Raw genomic sequence first — 16378 nt, 5'->3', positions numbered from 1 at the left:
AAAAGAGTTTGGAGTAGGTAACAAAACAACAGAAATATCTGAAGCAAAATTAAGCAACTGATCAAAAGAAAAAATTATGGAAGATCTGTCAGAAAATTTTGAAATAAAATCAGGAGTAAGATAAGGAGATAGCTTGTCTCGCCCCCTTCTTCTTAATTGTGCATTAGAGAAAGTGGTTAGAGAATGGAGGATGGGCATACGTACTAAGGATATACAGCAATGAAGGTTAATGTAGAGTGTCTAGCGTTTGCAGATGACACAGCACTTAATTACGAACTCACTTGAAAACGCACGAGATCAAATCGCATGGCAAGCAGCAAACGTCGTATTACAACTATCACTTGGAAAAAAATATTTAAAAGCAAATGTCAGTAATGCACCTCAAAAGCTTACAATAAATTATACCATTATTTGACGTAGAGACATATCTATGGGAATGGATATCAAACAACACGAAGGAAAAGACAGCAACAGAAGCTAGAATACATAACGTGGAGAGCACCTTTCAAATAACAAGAAACATCTGTACAAACAACTCTTTACCCTGGAACACAAAACTGCAACACTATGAAACAGTGCTAAGATCAGAGATACACTACATAGCAGAAAATCTTAAACTGACTACGAAGGGAGAGCATGTCGAATCACATAAAACTGAAGGAAGAATCCTAAAAAAAATAGTGCGACCCAAAAGTACCTGTAAATCAGAATACAGATTAAGGACAGAGCTGTATCTGAAAGTCGCAAAGCTAACAGATGTAATGATAAAAAGCAGATTAAAATTCTATGGACAAATAGTTATGCAGGAGGAAGAATTACAGAATAACTAAAAAAATCTTTGAGTTACTAAACGATTACAATGCAAAATATCGTGGCTGAAAGAAGAAGGAAAGAGATATGGAAAACTTACGAGTCAACTTGGGAACAATAAGGAACAGAATAATTTTAATGGAGCGATAGAAAGGCAGACTTTCAGGACAGAAAAAAATATGAAGCACTGGAAGAAAGGGCAGGCAAGCAGGAAAGGAGCAACATCTCTAAGAATGAAAGAAGCGTGGGCCCAAAGAAAACTATAGTTGAAAACAAAGAAGCAGAAACAAGGTTGATTTATTTTACCTTTCAAAAGGGCTATTTGAAAAAAAAAAAAAAAGACGGACAAGTGCCAGCAGGACTTGTGCTCCCGAAAATCGAGAAACTCTAGGATTTTTCCCTACTGCCGATGTCGATACTGTCAAGATATCTTTCTGGGAAATTCCAAGAACTTCGAGAGAATATTAATTTTTAAGTTTAAATTTTTGTTTGATTTCGAGTTCGCTATTATAGCAATTGATATCTTTCATTACATTTGGAGTTACATTGACATGCTTTGCTAATTTGGAATTGCCGGTTCTTTGACTCCACATGCTGCCGTCCCTTTTGCGATTACTTGTACGATTTAACGGAAACCTCTAGACAAGAAAACGGTATAGCCGGCCATAGGGCTATTGCAACGTAAAAGTCGAATTGTTCTGTGGAACACTTCAGTGCGTATTTTGTGGGGTACTGGAGCCTCATTCCAAACAACGGATGTGCAAATGGTTCAAATGGCTCTGAGCACTATGGGACACAACATCTGAGGTCATCAGTCGCCTAGAACTTAGAACTACTTAAACCTAGCTAACCTAAGGATATCACACACATCCATGCCCGAGGCAGAATTCGAACCTGCGACCGTAGCGGTCGCGCGTTTCCAGACTAAAGCGCCTAGAACTTCTCGGCCACACAGGCCGGCAACGGATGCGCAAGTGAGCATCAGTTAAGCGTATTACTTTGCTTTGAAACAATTTACACTCATGAAACTTCCTGGCAGATTAAAACTGTGTGCCCGACCGAGACTCGAACTCGGCACTTTTCCTTTCGCGGGTAAGTGCTCTACCATCTGAGCTACCGAAGCACGACTCACGCCCGGTACTCACAGCTTTACTTCTGCCAGTACCTCGTCTCCTACCTTCCAAACTTTACAGAAGCTCTCCTGCGAACCTTGCAGAACTAGCACTCCTGAAAGAAAGGATATTGCGGAGACATGGCTTAGCCACAGCCTGGGGGATGTTTCCAGAATGAGCTTTTCACTCTGCAGCGGAGTGTGCGCTGATACTGGCAGAGGTAAAGCTGTGAGTACCGGGCGTGAGTCGTGCTTCCGTAGCTCAGATGGTAGAGCACTTGCCCGCGAAAGGCAAAGGTCCCGAGTTCGAGTCTCGGTCGGGCACACAGTTTTAATCTGCGCACACTCCGCTGCAGAGTGAAAATCTCATCCTGGAATGTACACTCATGCTCATAAATTAAGGATAATGCAGGTACGTGGTGAAACAACGCTCTAGTTGGTGGTTTGCGGGTTTAAATCATCTCGGGGTATGACCATGCTGTGCATTTCACCTGCGGTCGTCGCACGGTGGCGCTGGCAGGAGTCCACATACGCAGAGGTGTGTTGGTGCATGTCAGAGTACGGTGCAGCGAGTAAGTGTGCAGACGTTTTCAGACTAGCGTATGGTGACTGTGTGTTGAAAATGGCTCAAAGAACATATATTTATGACGTTATGACGTGCGGTAGCGTTCTCGCTTCCCACGCCCGGGTTCCCGGGTTCGATTCCTGGCGGGGTCAGAGATTTTCTCTGCCTCGTGATGGCTGGGTGTTGTGTGATGTCCTTAGGTTAGTTAGGTTTAAGTAGTTCTAAGTTCTAGGGGACTTATGACCACAGCAGTTGAGTCCCATAGTGCTCAGAGCCATTTTTTTGACGTTATGAGGGGTAGAATACTAGGGCGACTGGAGGCTGGTCAGACACAACATGTCAAGATTATGGCAACGATTCCAGCAGACAGCAAACGAGTCGAGGCGCTACAGTACGGGACGTCCACGGTGTACAACACCACAAGAAGACCGATATCTCACTGTCAGTGCCCGCAGACGGCCACGGAGTACTGCAGGTAGCATTGCTCGGGACCTTACCGCAGCCGCTGGAACAGTTATGTCCAGATACACAGTCTACAGACGACTGAACAGACATGGTTTATTCGCCTGGAGACCTGCAAGGTGCATCCCACTGACCCCTGGTCACAGGAGAGCCAGTAAAGCTTGCTGTCAAGAACACAGTACATGGTCATTGGAACAGGGGTCCCAGGTTATGTTCACGGACGAGTCCAGGTATAGTCTGACCTGTGATTTTCGCCGGGTTTTCATCTGGCGTGAACCAGGAACCAGATACCAACCCCTTAATGTCCTTGAAAGGGACCTCTACGGAGGTCGTGGTTTGATGGTGTGGGGTGGGATTATGATTGGTACACGTACACCCCTGCATGTCTTTGACAGAGGAACTGTAACAGGTCAGGTGTATCGGGACGTCATTTTGCACCAGTATGTCCACCTTTTCAGGGGTGCAGTGGGTCCCACCTTCCTCCTGATGGATGATAACGTACGGTCCCACAGAGCTGCCATCGTGGAGGAGTATCTTGAAACAGAAGATATCAGGCGAATGGAGTGGCCTGCCTGTTCTCCAGACCTAACCCCCATCGAGCACGTCTGGGATGCTCTCGGTCGACGTATCGTTGCGCATCTTCAAACCCCTAGGACACTTCAGGAGCTCCGACAGGCACTGGTGCAAGAATGGGAGTCTATACCCCAGAAGCGGTTCGACCACCTGATCCAGAGTATGCCAACCTGTTGTGCGGCCTGTGTACGTGTGCATTGTGATTATATCCCATATTGATGTCGAGGAACATGCGCAATAAACAGTGGTGTTTTGTAGCACACGTGTTTCGGGACGGTTTTCTCAACGTATCACCAATACCGTGGACTTACAGGTCTGTGTCCTGTGTGTTCCCTATTATTGAATTTCCTTGTCAACTTAAATTTTTTATACCGCCAAGGGACCGTAGATCGTCGTAGTTGTTTCTTTTTGTGGTCTGCAATCCAAAGACAGGTTTGATGCAGCTCTCCATGTTAATCTATTCTGTGCGAGCTTCTTCATCTCCGAATAACTACTGCAACCTACATCTTTCTGAATATGCCTACTGTATTCATCTCGTGTTCTCCCTCTACCACTTTTTATCCCCCAAGCTTCCCTCAAATACTAAATTCGTGATCCCTTAATGTCTCAGATTGTGTTCTATCAACCGATCCATTTTTTTGGTCAAGTTATGCAGCAAATTTCTTGTCTTCCCAATTATTTTCAGTGCTTCCTCCTTACTTACGTGATCGACTCATCAAATATTCAGCATTGCTCTGCTGCAGCACATTTCTAAAGCTTCTGTTCTCTTTTTATCTAACCTGTTCATCACCTATGTTTCACTTCCATACAAGGCTACACTCCACACAAACACATTCGGAAAAGACTTCCTAACACCATATTAGATGTTAATAAACTTCCCTTCTTCAGAAATGCTTTCTAGACGTTACCCGTCCACATTTTATATCCTCTCTACTTTGGCCACCATTAGTTGTTTTGCTGCCCAAATAGCACAACTCATCTACTGTTTTAAGTGTCTCGTTTCCAAATTTAATTCCCTCAGCAATACCTGATTTAATTCGACTACATTGCATTGTCCTTGTTTTGCTTTTGTTGGTGTTCATCTTATATCCTACTTCCAAGACACTGTCCATTATGTTCAACTGCTCTTCTATGTACTTTGCTGTCTCCGACTGAATTACAATGTCATCAGCAAACCTCAAGTTTTTATTTCCTCTCCCTGAACTTTGATTCTTACTCCAACTTTTTCTTTACTGCTTGTTCAATGTGTATATTGAATAACATCAGGTGTAGGCTAAAACCCTGTGTCACTCCCTTTACGACCACTGCCTCCCTTTCATGTCCCATAACTCTTGTAACTGCCATCTGGTTTCTGTACAGGTCTTTTAGCTCCCTGAATTTCATCCCTGCTACCTTCAGAATTTCAAAGAGAATGTTCCAGTCAACATTGTCAACAGCTTTCTCTAAGTCAACAAATGCTATAAACGTAGGTTTGTCTTTCCTTAACCTGTCTTCTAAGATAAGTCGTAGGGTCAGTATTGCCTCTTGCGTTTCTGTATTTCTTTGAAATCAAAACTGACCTTCCCTGAGGTCTCTTTCCACCAATTTTTTCCATTCTTCTGTAAAGAATTTGTAGTATCCGTCAAAGATTTCAACTTGATACCGCTACCCGTCAGACAGACGGAAAGACAAACTGATGGTGATGAAGTGATCATAAAAGGGTTCCGTTTTTAGGGACTGAGTTAAGGAACCATAACAAATTAGCCAGCTGCAGACAGGACTCCCGCACTGAGGGTTCCGTATAAAGTTAATTCTGTACATACAGTTAATCCTTTCCGGGAGTCCAGAATCTCGACCATTTTTGCCTGTTATCGACATTGAAACTGGCTAGATAACGGTCCCAGGGATTCCAAATTTTCGACAATGCTTTAATTGCAACAATACAGATATGACAAAATCATGCAAGAGGGAACCATTATTATAACAATAATTATGCATTCATGTTGACTGGGTCGCAATGTTAAAAGTCAAATATCAAGCAAGGAATGACTTTACTGCTCATATGACGCGTTTAGGTATTTATCCATTATGAAACCAGTCTGCGAATGTTTGTTTCACATACAACTTCAAACGCTGCATATCCGTGCAGCAATAGCTCCTGGATACCTGATGATTCATGAATTCCGCAAAGTGTCATATGAGCATTGTAGTCATTCCTTGCCTGATGTTTGGCTTTTACCATTGCGAACCAGCCAGCCTGAATGCAGGACTACTGGCTGTTTTAATTTCAGATTGACGGCGGATAACAAATGATAACATTTTCGTGTGATTTAATTACAAATTTGCAGTTTTCCGATTTTCACCTTCGGTTGTTCTGTGAAACCATCCTTTTTGTAAAATTTAATGATCCTAGGCCAACAGGAAGTAGACTACAGCTTTTGATGAGAGATACACGTCTGACATCGTCAGCGTGAGGGGGATTTGTAGAATTGTGAATACTAAATAATTTTCAGCTGCCAAGATCACTGAAATTATTTATTCATGTAAATGACCGGTTTCAGTAATGCTCTGTTGCCACATTAGGATCTGCAAAAGGTAGACATCAGGTGACGAGATTCCGCCTAGACCCTGAGTAACTTATTGTCTTGGATAAGCTCATTTAAACATAGTAATTGATAACAAAAGCACAAACATTTAATAGCTCCTTTGTTGGTATACATACCTTGACTGTATTCTTGATGTAATATCGTATCTGTGCCTGTAGAAATCGATCTATTCCTGGATGTACTAAAATCACCCTATGTTTGATACCATTGACTGTACATAGAGAGCTTTGAAGTGATTATAGATTGTCGTATTGGTTGTGATTTTGTATAAAGGATAATTTGGTAAAGAATTATTAAGAATGTTCACAAAATATTTTTAAAAATGTTCGAAAATTATATAAAAAGGTTTATGTACAAATTACGTTTCATGAAAGTTGCACATTGTTTTACAGATAGTGTTTTAAAAATGTAGAATACTGGCTTGGCTAGTATTATCAGACAGTAATTTAGGTATATATAATTATATACCTTAATGTAATGTGAGATGATAGTATTGATTTGTACAACCACTGTGTCATCTGATGTACTTATATATCACTAAGAATGTTTACGCAGGGGCCTATCAGTGTAAAATGGCGATGACTGTGAGTGCTTGTAATCAGCGCAATAATATGTGTGTAAGTAGCTGTTATTTTATAATTGACACGCTGACTTCTAGTACAGCTCAAGACACTAACATGGATATACATTGTGTAAAACCACTTACTGCACTGAAGGTGGATATTATATAGTGATGTAAATATATTTATGTTGCTATTCCAAGTACTGCAAAGCTTTGGATATAATTATGGTGCTATTATGTTAGTTGCTTTATCCTGTTATTTTCGGTCCCATTTTTTGCACATCCGAAGATGATCATAGAGACTTTCCGAAACCGGTAATCTATATGAATAAATGATTTTAGTGATCTTGGCAGTTGAAAATTTGTTCGGTGTTTGGGAGCTTGTTTGCGAGTAGCAAAATATGTTACATAAATGGCCGTGTGTTCTGACTGGATTCACTTAGAGGCTTCAGTTGTTTACCTTTTCCTGAGAGAAAGAGTTTTTAACAGTCGGTCAGACAAACAGAGAACGAAGTGAGCCTTTAACAGTTCCTTTTTTAAGGAGCGAGGTACGGAACCGTAAAAATAACACGTTTTGAAATTAAAAGATAACATTGCAGCAAGAAAAGACCTTGAATTTACAAACGAATATTTCTATACTTGAAGCGGAAAATGTCCACATCAATACAATATGTGTATACCATGATGACAAGTAAGTTATGGTCAATTTTTCGGTATGTGTGTACCTATTTACACACACAGACACACGCACGCATGCACGCGCGTACACACGCGCACACCCACCCATCCTCCCACACACACACACACACACACACACACACACACACACACAAACACACACTCTATATATATATACATATACGCGTAGACCACGGTAGTTTTCCGAGTAGCTTTGGTCAATTAAGATCGTAACTGCGTTACGCATATGTTGCGTGTGTTGTAAACCTACAGGGCAATACCTCATTCCGATCGTTTTGTTTGCATATGCAGTCAATATCTTACTTGATTCCCCTAGAAACTGGCTGCAGTGAATCGTCTAGAAACGGAGTGCAAATGAATAAATGGCACTGTAGCCTATTGAACGGTTTCGTTCTACAGAGTTGTCCTGCTGTCTATTTCTTAAACAGTAGTAATAGTAAAATTGAAATTGTCATTGTTTAGTGCAGGTTTTATTCGAAAATTGTTGATAAGTAACGTGAAACAGAGGAATGTTGCAGTAGCAGTGGAAAACGTATTTTCCTCAAAAAAGATAAAATTTAAAAATATGCTTAACAGAAACACATAAAACATCACTTCAATACTTCGTCTAGCTCTTCTGAAACATGTTTGTGTTATTTTTAAACAACTTTTGTTCTCATCAACAACAACAGGAAACTCTTGCCTTTGATCATGAAGACGAACGTTCTGTTGAGTACAAAGTAACAACAATAATTATGTAATTTTTTGTGTTTGTATATGTAATCTGTACCTACAGAAAAAGTCGTTGTTTTGGTTGCATGAAAGCGCAGACGTTGCGCGAGCAGCTGATTTTTTTTTTACTTATAAAATCCAATTTCTATTTTATAACGATATAAACTGCAGAAAGGACTGACACTGAACGATGGGCGGTTCTAATTATGTGCCAAACAAAGGAACAAAGAAACAAAATCTTCCTCTTTCATATAATCATTTTGTCTCCGTGCCAATGCTACTACTAATACCGGTAATCCTACCGTTTACTTCGTCATTTATGTAGTGCATCAAAACTACCGAACTGTAGTTTTGGTAGGGCGCAGCCTTAATCTCAACGGAACATAAGTGTTGCGCAGTTGATGTGACGGCTCTGTCGCGATCGGCAGTCAGGCTGACAGTAGGGATGGGCAAAACTGACCGGTTAAAACCGATAACGGTGTTTTAGTTCTGAATAACCGGTATATTTCGATCTTTGATTGGTCTCGGTTATAACAGGTGCTTTTATTTTCTGCTAATAACTGGGTAAAAAATACGGAAATCCAATTAGCCACAGCAACAGTATAAAATTTATCCATTTTTAAATAAACCTTTTTTAAAGAACGAGTAAACTTTGTTCGTAAAATTTGCATGTGTTTGAAATATTGTGGGATCATAGAAAATGAGAAAAGCGACAGTGCTACTTTAATAAGCCGATAGAAACGAGCAACAAACACACGGCGTAAGGATTGGTAAAACATTTCTGAGCAATAATGTAGCTGTTACCATGTTGCGTGCCATATTTGATGGTAGACGTGTACATGCATAGTGCAAGGGTAGTCCCATCTGGTGTCTATGGTAGATTCTCACCGTCTTTGTCGGGCACGAGTTGTATTACCGAATGGCGCCATACCTAGTCTGGAAGAAATTTTACGAAGTGCAGTATTAATAAATTACAGGGCTCCATTGGATTTAAAAGATTAAAACCGTGAGGAGCCACAACCAGTTTGTGACAGAATGTAAGGAGAAAACATGAAACTGAATAGTTCTTCATAATGCACAATAAAAATTGAAAGTAGCTGATCCACCGCCTGTGTCCATATAATATGCCTTTATCCGCTTGTGGCCCTTGAAAACGGACAAATTAACACTTGAAATAGAGGTTTTCACCCTTGAGCACTGACTATTCGTAATGTCCACATAGGATTATTATCCCTGATTACAATTTTTGAGCAGAGTTACAAAAAATTAGTAGCATAATACTGGTGATTTTCTGTGATAGTAAGCCACTTATAGCCTTCCGAGAAAAGCAGCGAACCGTGGACGGACTAAGTTTTCTTTCATTTGCCTACTAGCGCACCCAGTAATGCTACTCAACTGCTAGATACGTGTGGGAATTGTATATACATCCCAAACTCCTTGTCTTCCTCTCTCTGCCCATCTTCTCATTCCCCTCTCTCTGTACATAGCCTCCTCCCCTCACTAAGTCAATCTCCTCTTCCCCTCTCTCTATTTCTATCTAAACCTCGCATCTCTCTCTGGCCACTTCAGTCTGAATGTTCAGAAGAGTATCGTGTAAAAATTTTAAGTAAAGCCGTGAACATCTTTTGGAGAATTTTGATAAAATGTTTCCCTTTATATATATTTAACGTGTATTACAAAAGTATGTAGTTCATGTCTGTCTAATTGTTCATTTGAGTATCGTGTGAAAATTGGAAGTACTTTAGTGAAGTACTTTTAGACATTATTAGTAACAGCGCCTCCCCCTTTGCGTATTACATGATTACATGTATGTGTATGTAGTACACATATTACAAAAACATATAACCTAATTGCCTATATCCGCCCGACTGTTAGAGTATCGTGTAAAAGTTTTAAGTAAATCAGTCAAGAGCTTTTCGAGATTTTTGGTAACTACGCTTCCCCTTTATATGTTACATAGTTAAGTAGACGTTATATATATTACAAAAATGGGTAACCTATGTCCGTCCGAGCGTTCATTAGAGTTTCGTGTAGAAATTTGTAGTAAACTGGTCAAGAACTCTTCGAGATTTTAGCCCTTTATATATTACATATGTATTTATACATTATATATTATACAAATAACTGTGAAATTGATATTTTCGTTATAAAAACTTGTGACAGCAGAATTGTCAAACTGAATGTAAAATATTCTTTTTTTTCTTTTCATATAAAATATAACATTACCATCCACAATTAACAACAACAACAAAAATAGCTGGTCGTAGGTTGTTTTCCAAAAATTAACAGCATAGAGACAGAAGTGATGACACTTTCTGCAGGACCTGACCATCATTTTGCAGGACAATGCTCAAGCACGTACAGTGCAAGCTGTTACTGATTTGTTTGACTGATGGGGTTGCTGAGTGCTATACCACCTGCTGCACTCCACTGACTTAAGCCATCGTGAGTTCAACTAGATTTCTAAACCGAAGGAAACACTTCACAGCATTCGCTTCAGAACTGCTACAAATTCGCCTGGCAATAGACCGCGCCGCTCGAACTGTCAACACAACTGGCACTGCTAAGAGTATCCCACGACTTCCACATAGCTGGGAAGGGTTATACACAATGCTGGTGACTACTTTGAAAGTCAGTAAAACTTTGAAACACGTATCTATTTTGTACGAGCTGTAAATAAATAGTTGCCACTATTAAAGTTCCAAGATTCTATGTATCTTGAAATTGAGAGAGTCAAAATTTTTCAGACTGTGTCCGATTCCTACATTTATTTCAGGAAGAAATATAATAAAAGACTGAAAATCGGTTACTTCAGAAACCAGTTATTTTGAACGGTTTTAACGGTCCAGTTAACTGGCGTTGAAAAAACAAACTGAAAACTGGTTGTTCCAGCGACAGCCGCCGCCACCCCTGCCTGACAGACGGCGCGGCGCGGCTTTACCTGTTGTGGGCGGCTGAGAGGCGGCCAGAGGCGCGGTGCGCCGCTGACACAAGCCGACCACGAGGACGACGGCGGCGACGAGGGCGGCGGCGGCCGCCAACGCACAGCCCAGGGCCAGCAGGGCGTCGCGGCGCGGTGGGGGCGGCGTCGCTGCGCAGCGGCGGCTGCGGCCAGACTGACGCCTCCAGCGTGACCCAGGCGCGCCGGGCGCCGCCACCACAGCGCCGGCGCGCTGCCGCCTCCAGCTCGTGCGACGCGCCGCGTTGCACCACGTGGCACAGCCCTCAGGCTAAGCCCAAACTCAGACGCGTCTAGCACGTGTGAAGCGACTCAACATTCGGCGCGACACGCACGTTCCACACGTGGCGTGTACTGTGCAGTTTACGGATAAATTGTAAATGCCGTGTGACTAGGGCTTCCCGTCGGGTAGACCGGTCCCCTGATGCAAGTCTTTCGAGTTGGCGCCACTTCGTCGACTCGCGTGTCAAGGGGGATGAAATGATGATGATAAGGACAACACAACACCCCGTCCCTGAGCGGAGGAAATCTCCGACCCAGCCGGGAATCGAACCCAGGGCGTTAGGTATGACATTCCGTTGCGCTGACCACTCAGCTACCCAGTTGGCGACACAGGGCACTGACAGAACAGAGGCGCCCGCCCTGTAATCTTCCGCAAACGATTTTACAGAAAGTATCGTGTATATATATATATATATATATATTATTACGTTACGTGTAGTTCTATATTTCAGCTTGATAGTGATGTGCCCTTCATCTCGCTAACAGTCATGCTTATGGTGATATTCGCACTAAGTAACACTGCGCGAATTTCGAAAAATTTGCAATGAAAATTGGGTTTCGTAATGATTTTGCGTTCGGTTCATATCACACCATACACCGCTGTATATGAAATTTAGCTAACGTATTGAATTTTTCTTAGGACTTGGGGGGAGGTCTCTATCCATCTCCAAACTCGAGAAAACCGATTTTATGTATCACGTTCACTTCCAATCGCTTGTGCAATAATGAAATATTCATAACATCCCTCATATCTCCTAAACCGATTGAGAAGCCGAAACGAGATTGTGCCAAATGTTGGCAGACAAGGAGGAGAGTAATTTTTCAAGTAGTTAACACATACAACTTTTTTTATCCAAGTGAACGCAGCAGAAGATATGGTTTTTCTTTTCAATCCAGTACTGTAATTTTTTAAGACTCATGGAGAGCTAGTGAGAAGAGAATTTCCTCGTACGAAGATAAACATGAAATTTCTTCTCTTATATTGCTGCAAACTGACAAAATGAGCTTTCTTGTAAGTTATTGACCTCTCTGGTCGCCACAGTGCTGGCGTGACATGCAGTGTGCCACAACCACAACCAAGCGCAGGCGCAGGCGTGAGTAGCATCACTATTCTGTCGGGTCCCAATTTGCGTGATCCCACTTGCACCAGTTGAATCACAAAAATGCGCGCTGCTGCGCCACACGCACTACGCGCATCTCAATTTGCCAGTTTGCACCCAGCGTAAAGCCAGTCAGACTCCTATTAGCTATTTGGCTATGTGTGCATATCTTGGCTAGGTGTCAGACACTGTGTCACGGCACTACGCACCAGGAGAAACCTGCGCCAATGACTTAATTATGTCCATGTCTGACTGCGCTTCTTCCGTGACAGCATTAATCTCGTAAAATAAAGAGCAGCCGCCTTCAGTCACAGTCGTGATTTAATTTCAAAATGCACGATGCATTTTGAACAATAGGGACTCATCTTCAAATGCTTTGACAGTCCACATCGATTACTTTTCCTGATTTAATTCTGGTCTATTTCCAGTGGTGGATACGTGGTTTTTGAAGCGCAGTATGAGTAAACATATGTATATAGATACGCTTCTTGTTCTAGAATGAAAGGTATATGTATGTACATCAACATGTTTAGTAACACTGTGCTTCAAAAACCATGTAGGAACCACTGTAATACCAATAGGATTGGGGTGTCAAGGGGCTGGCATATAAGATTAACTCAGGAACTTATACAGCAATTTCGCGTAAGTTTTGTATATACATGACTCGTTATTTATATAAATATATTATGTTGGTAATATACTCCATCCAATCATGGGGATGAGGGTGGTGGAGAGAATATATGATATGTAAAAATATTCAGTAAGGACCATTATTAGTATCAAATCCCTAGTTTCCAGGCCGGCCGTGGTGGCCAAGCGGTTAAAGGCGCTACAGTCTGGAACCGCGCGACCGCTACGGTCGCAGGTTCGAATCTTGCCTCGGGCATGGATGTGTGTGATGTCCTTTGGTTAGTTAGGTTTAATTAGTTCTAAGTTCTAGGCGACTGATGACCTTAGAAGTTAAGTCGCATAGTGCGCAGAGCCATTCCCTAGTTTCCGGAGTCGATTGGCTTTTTCCTGACAGTCGCGACGAGTTGGGGAAGCCGGGCGTAAAGAATGTTACATGTCAACATATCTCCATAACGCCTGAAGGAATTTCTACCAAACCTGGCACATTTATCACTTGCTCTGCGGGATAATTTACTGTGGCCGTAAGACGCCCTTAGCACCTATGTGACAGAGGGTTGAGATATTCAACCATATTTTAGGTGAGACGGGGGAGGAGGGGGGCTGATCATGAGAACGGTTGGCATGTGGAAACGTCTGAGAATGGCCTGTTGGTACTTCTTTCCTGTAATTATTTGACTTGTAATACCCCAAAGGTACAAAGCGCAGTGTGTCTCATTTGCGCTGTTCAGTGCATCAAACACATCGCGCTTCGAGGTCAAAGATCATGCCACATCACTCAGTATTACAGACACACTTGACGTCCTCTCTGGAGCCGCATGGTGTAAAGTTGCGGACGATCATCAATAGCCAGCGACAGTCATTTTCATCCAAACGATAATCACTTACTGTTGCCTTGTAGTGTAGTGTCTGGCTTTTGCGTTCGTGGATGTTTTGTTTTTATTGTATACAAATCTAATCATACAAATGGCTGACATATTCTTCATCGTCTCTATCATTTGTCCATTGCTCATGATTCTTGCTATTGCATGGTCTTCCAGGAATTTAAATTTTTCCACTCTTTGCATCTGGAATTCTGGTTTTCTCCGATCCCTAATGGTACTCAGTATCTTTGCCTTGATGTAGGCGATCCTCAGACACCGCCTTTCGGGCTATCATGTTTAGGTTGTCGAGTTGTTTCTCTCCGTCTGCTTCAGAGTCAATTACTATGTCGCCCGCGGAGGCTATGGAGTCCACTTGGTCCCTAATGTCTTTTTTGTGCCCACGTACCTGTTTGGCATTCCCATTTCATCGCTTATCGCTCTCCACTGTCCGATCACTTGATCCAGCGCTATGCTGGGCAGAATTGGTGACAGTGCATGAGTCTGACATCGGTCTTTGTCTCAAATCATCCGATAGTGTTCATCTCAATCTTACTAAGCGTTTGTGTCTATCAGAATTTCCGTTAAAAGATCTATCTGTTACCCTGTTGTTCACGATCCTTCCAAGAGTTTGTCTGGAAGTAGAGTCTTGTGTTATTATCGTCTCTACTGTTTAACGATGTGTGCTCTGTCCGTTGTTCCTGGGGTAAAGATCTGTTTTACACATCCTCTTCTTCTCCTAACGCCCGCTTGATAGTCCTTAACTGCCTTTTGGTTTTGTTCGTCTACACTCTGCACTCCGTCTTCAGGCCACAAGTGGCCCATCGGGACCATCAGACCGCCGTGTCATCCTCAGATGAGGAAGCGGAGATGAGGGGCGTGTGGTCAGCACACCGCTCTCCCGGTCGTTATGATGGTTTTCTTTGACCGGAGCCGCTACTATTCGGTCGAGTAGCTCCTCAATTAGCATCACGAGACTGAGTGCACCCCGAAAAATGGCAACAGCGCGTGTCGGACTGGATGGTCACCCATCCAGGTGCTGGCCACGCCCGACAGAGCTTAACTTCGGTGATCTCACGGGAACCGGTGTATCCACTGCGGCAAGGCCGTTGCCCCTTTTGTTCGTCTACTGCCTTCATAAGGCGTTTTGACAGCATCTTGTAGCCCACCTCTAGTAGCGATATTCTTCGATAGTTATTTGCATCTCTGTTCTCCCAATTCTTATGTATTGACACTATGATCGCATCTCTCTGCCCTTTCGGTAATTTCGTCCTCCAAATCTGGTAGACAATCTTGGTCAGCGCGACGAGTGCAGTAGTTTAGATAGTCTCGTAACTATTCAACGAGTGTCTGGTAATGCTGACGACAGGAGTGGGTGACAACAGAATGAAACGAACAACGGGAACTGTCTGTTTGTCAGAAGACTGACTCGTCAGCCTGGTACGCATGTGGTAGCCCGACCACGTGGAGTGGCAGTGGAGTGGCTACGAGTGGCAGTGGCGGTGTGCTGTGCTGTGCTGTGCTTACAGATGGCAGTCCTCACGGATATTCGGGTTTCTCCAGGAGAAAAGCGAATAGTTTTTTTAAAAGGTACCGGCTTCAGCAAAGCAGCTAAAATCTCTCGATTTTTTTTCATCGCATAGCCATCCGCCGCGCCTAACTCAAAAAATATCTACAATTCAGGAACTTTATCTTTCCGAATGGTCCCGAAGTTCCCTCGGGGCATGTCGAAAGCATTCGGAACACTGCAGGTCGCCTGTCGCGTGTTTCCCATTGGGGCCAACATCCACCACTCTTCCGTGTGAAATATATACCATTGCCGCTGTTTGGGAGGGCCTTTGAGGAGCGCGAGCGAGCTTCTCGGTTGGCAGTTTTGAATCGGAAGTGCTTTAGCATTCTTCCGTGACCTTGGTTTTGTAATAAATTAGCGACCAGTTCTGGACGCATTTTGTATTTGTAAGCATTTACATGAATATTGCTTATGTGGTATTCTCAGTAAAGCATTATGTCGGGTTCGGAAATCCCAAAGCAGACACCGCCGAAAAAGTAACAAGTCAAGTATCATACAAGCTTTGACAATACTTGGCTGAACGATACTCTGTTTAGTACGTGGATTAAAAAACGAGATAATTTCACCGCTGAGTGTAAAGTATGCAGAACCGATATTACTGTGCAATGCGATGGTGAAAAAGCTCTGATTGTGCATTCAGAAGGTAAAAAACATAAGTTATGTCTCAAAGAAAGATTGCGATGCCATTAGTTTTCAGTTTCTTTGTGAGAAAATATTCACTAGAAGAAGATTTAATTGTCACTACAGACGTTACGTCTGCATGTCAAGCAGTTAAACATCAGCACAGCTACTCAACTCAAGACTGTAACAATCAGCTATTTCCTACCATATTTGTGATTCAGAAGTTGGTAGGAAAATAGTGTGCGGTCAAACAAAAGCTAAACGTGTTTATGAAAATGTCA

General features: G+C 42.5%; 1 pseudogene; it reads right to left on the bottom strand.

Annotated features, from left to right (window-relative positions):
- Window positions 1-14902: 14902 nt before the first annotated feature.
- Window positions 14903-15020, bottom strand: LOC126163744 (5S ribosomal RNA; annotated as a pseudogene).
- Window positions 15021-16378: the final 1358 nt, after the last annotated feature.

This window comes from Schistocerca cancellata, chromosome 2, assembly GCF_023864275.1.
Source record: "Schistocerca cancellata isolate TAMUIC-IGC-003103 chromosome 2, iqSchCanc2.1, whole genome shotgun sequence".
Taxonomy (NCBI): domain Eukaryota; kingdom Metazoa; phylum Arthropoda; class Insecta; order Orthoptera; family Acrididae; genus Schistocerca; species Schistocerca cancellata.
This window is presented reverse-complemented; position numbering and strand designations above follow the sequence as displayed.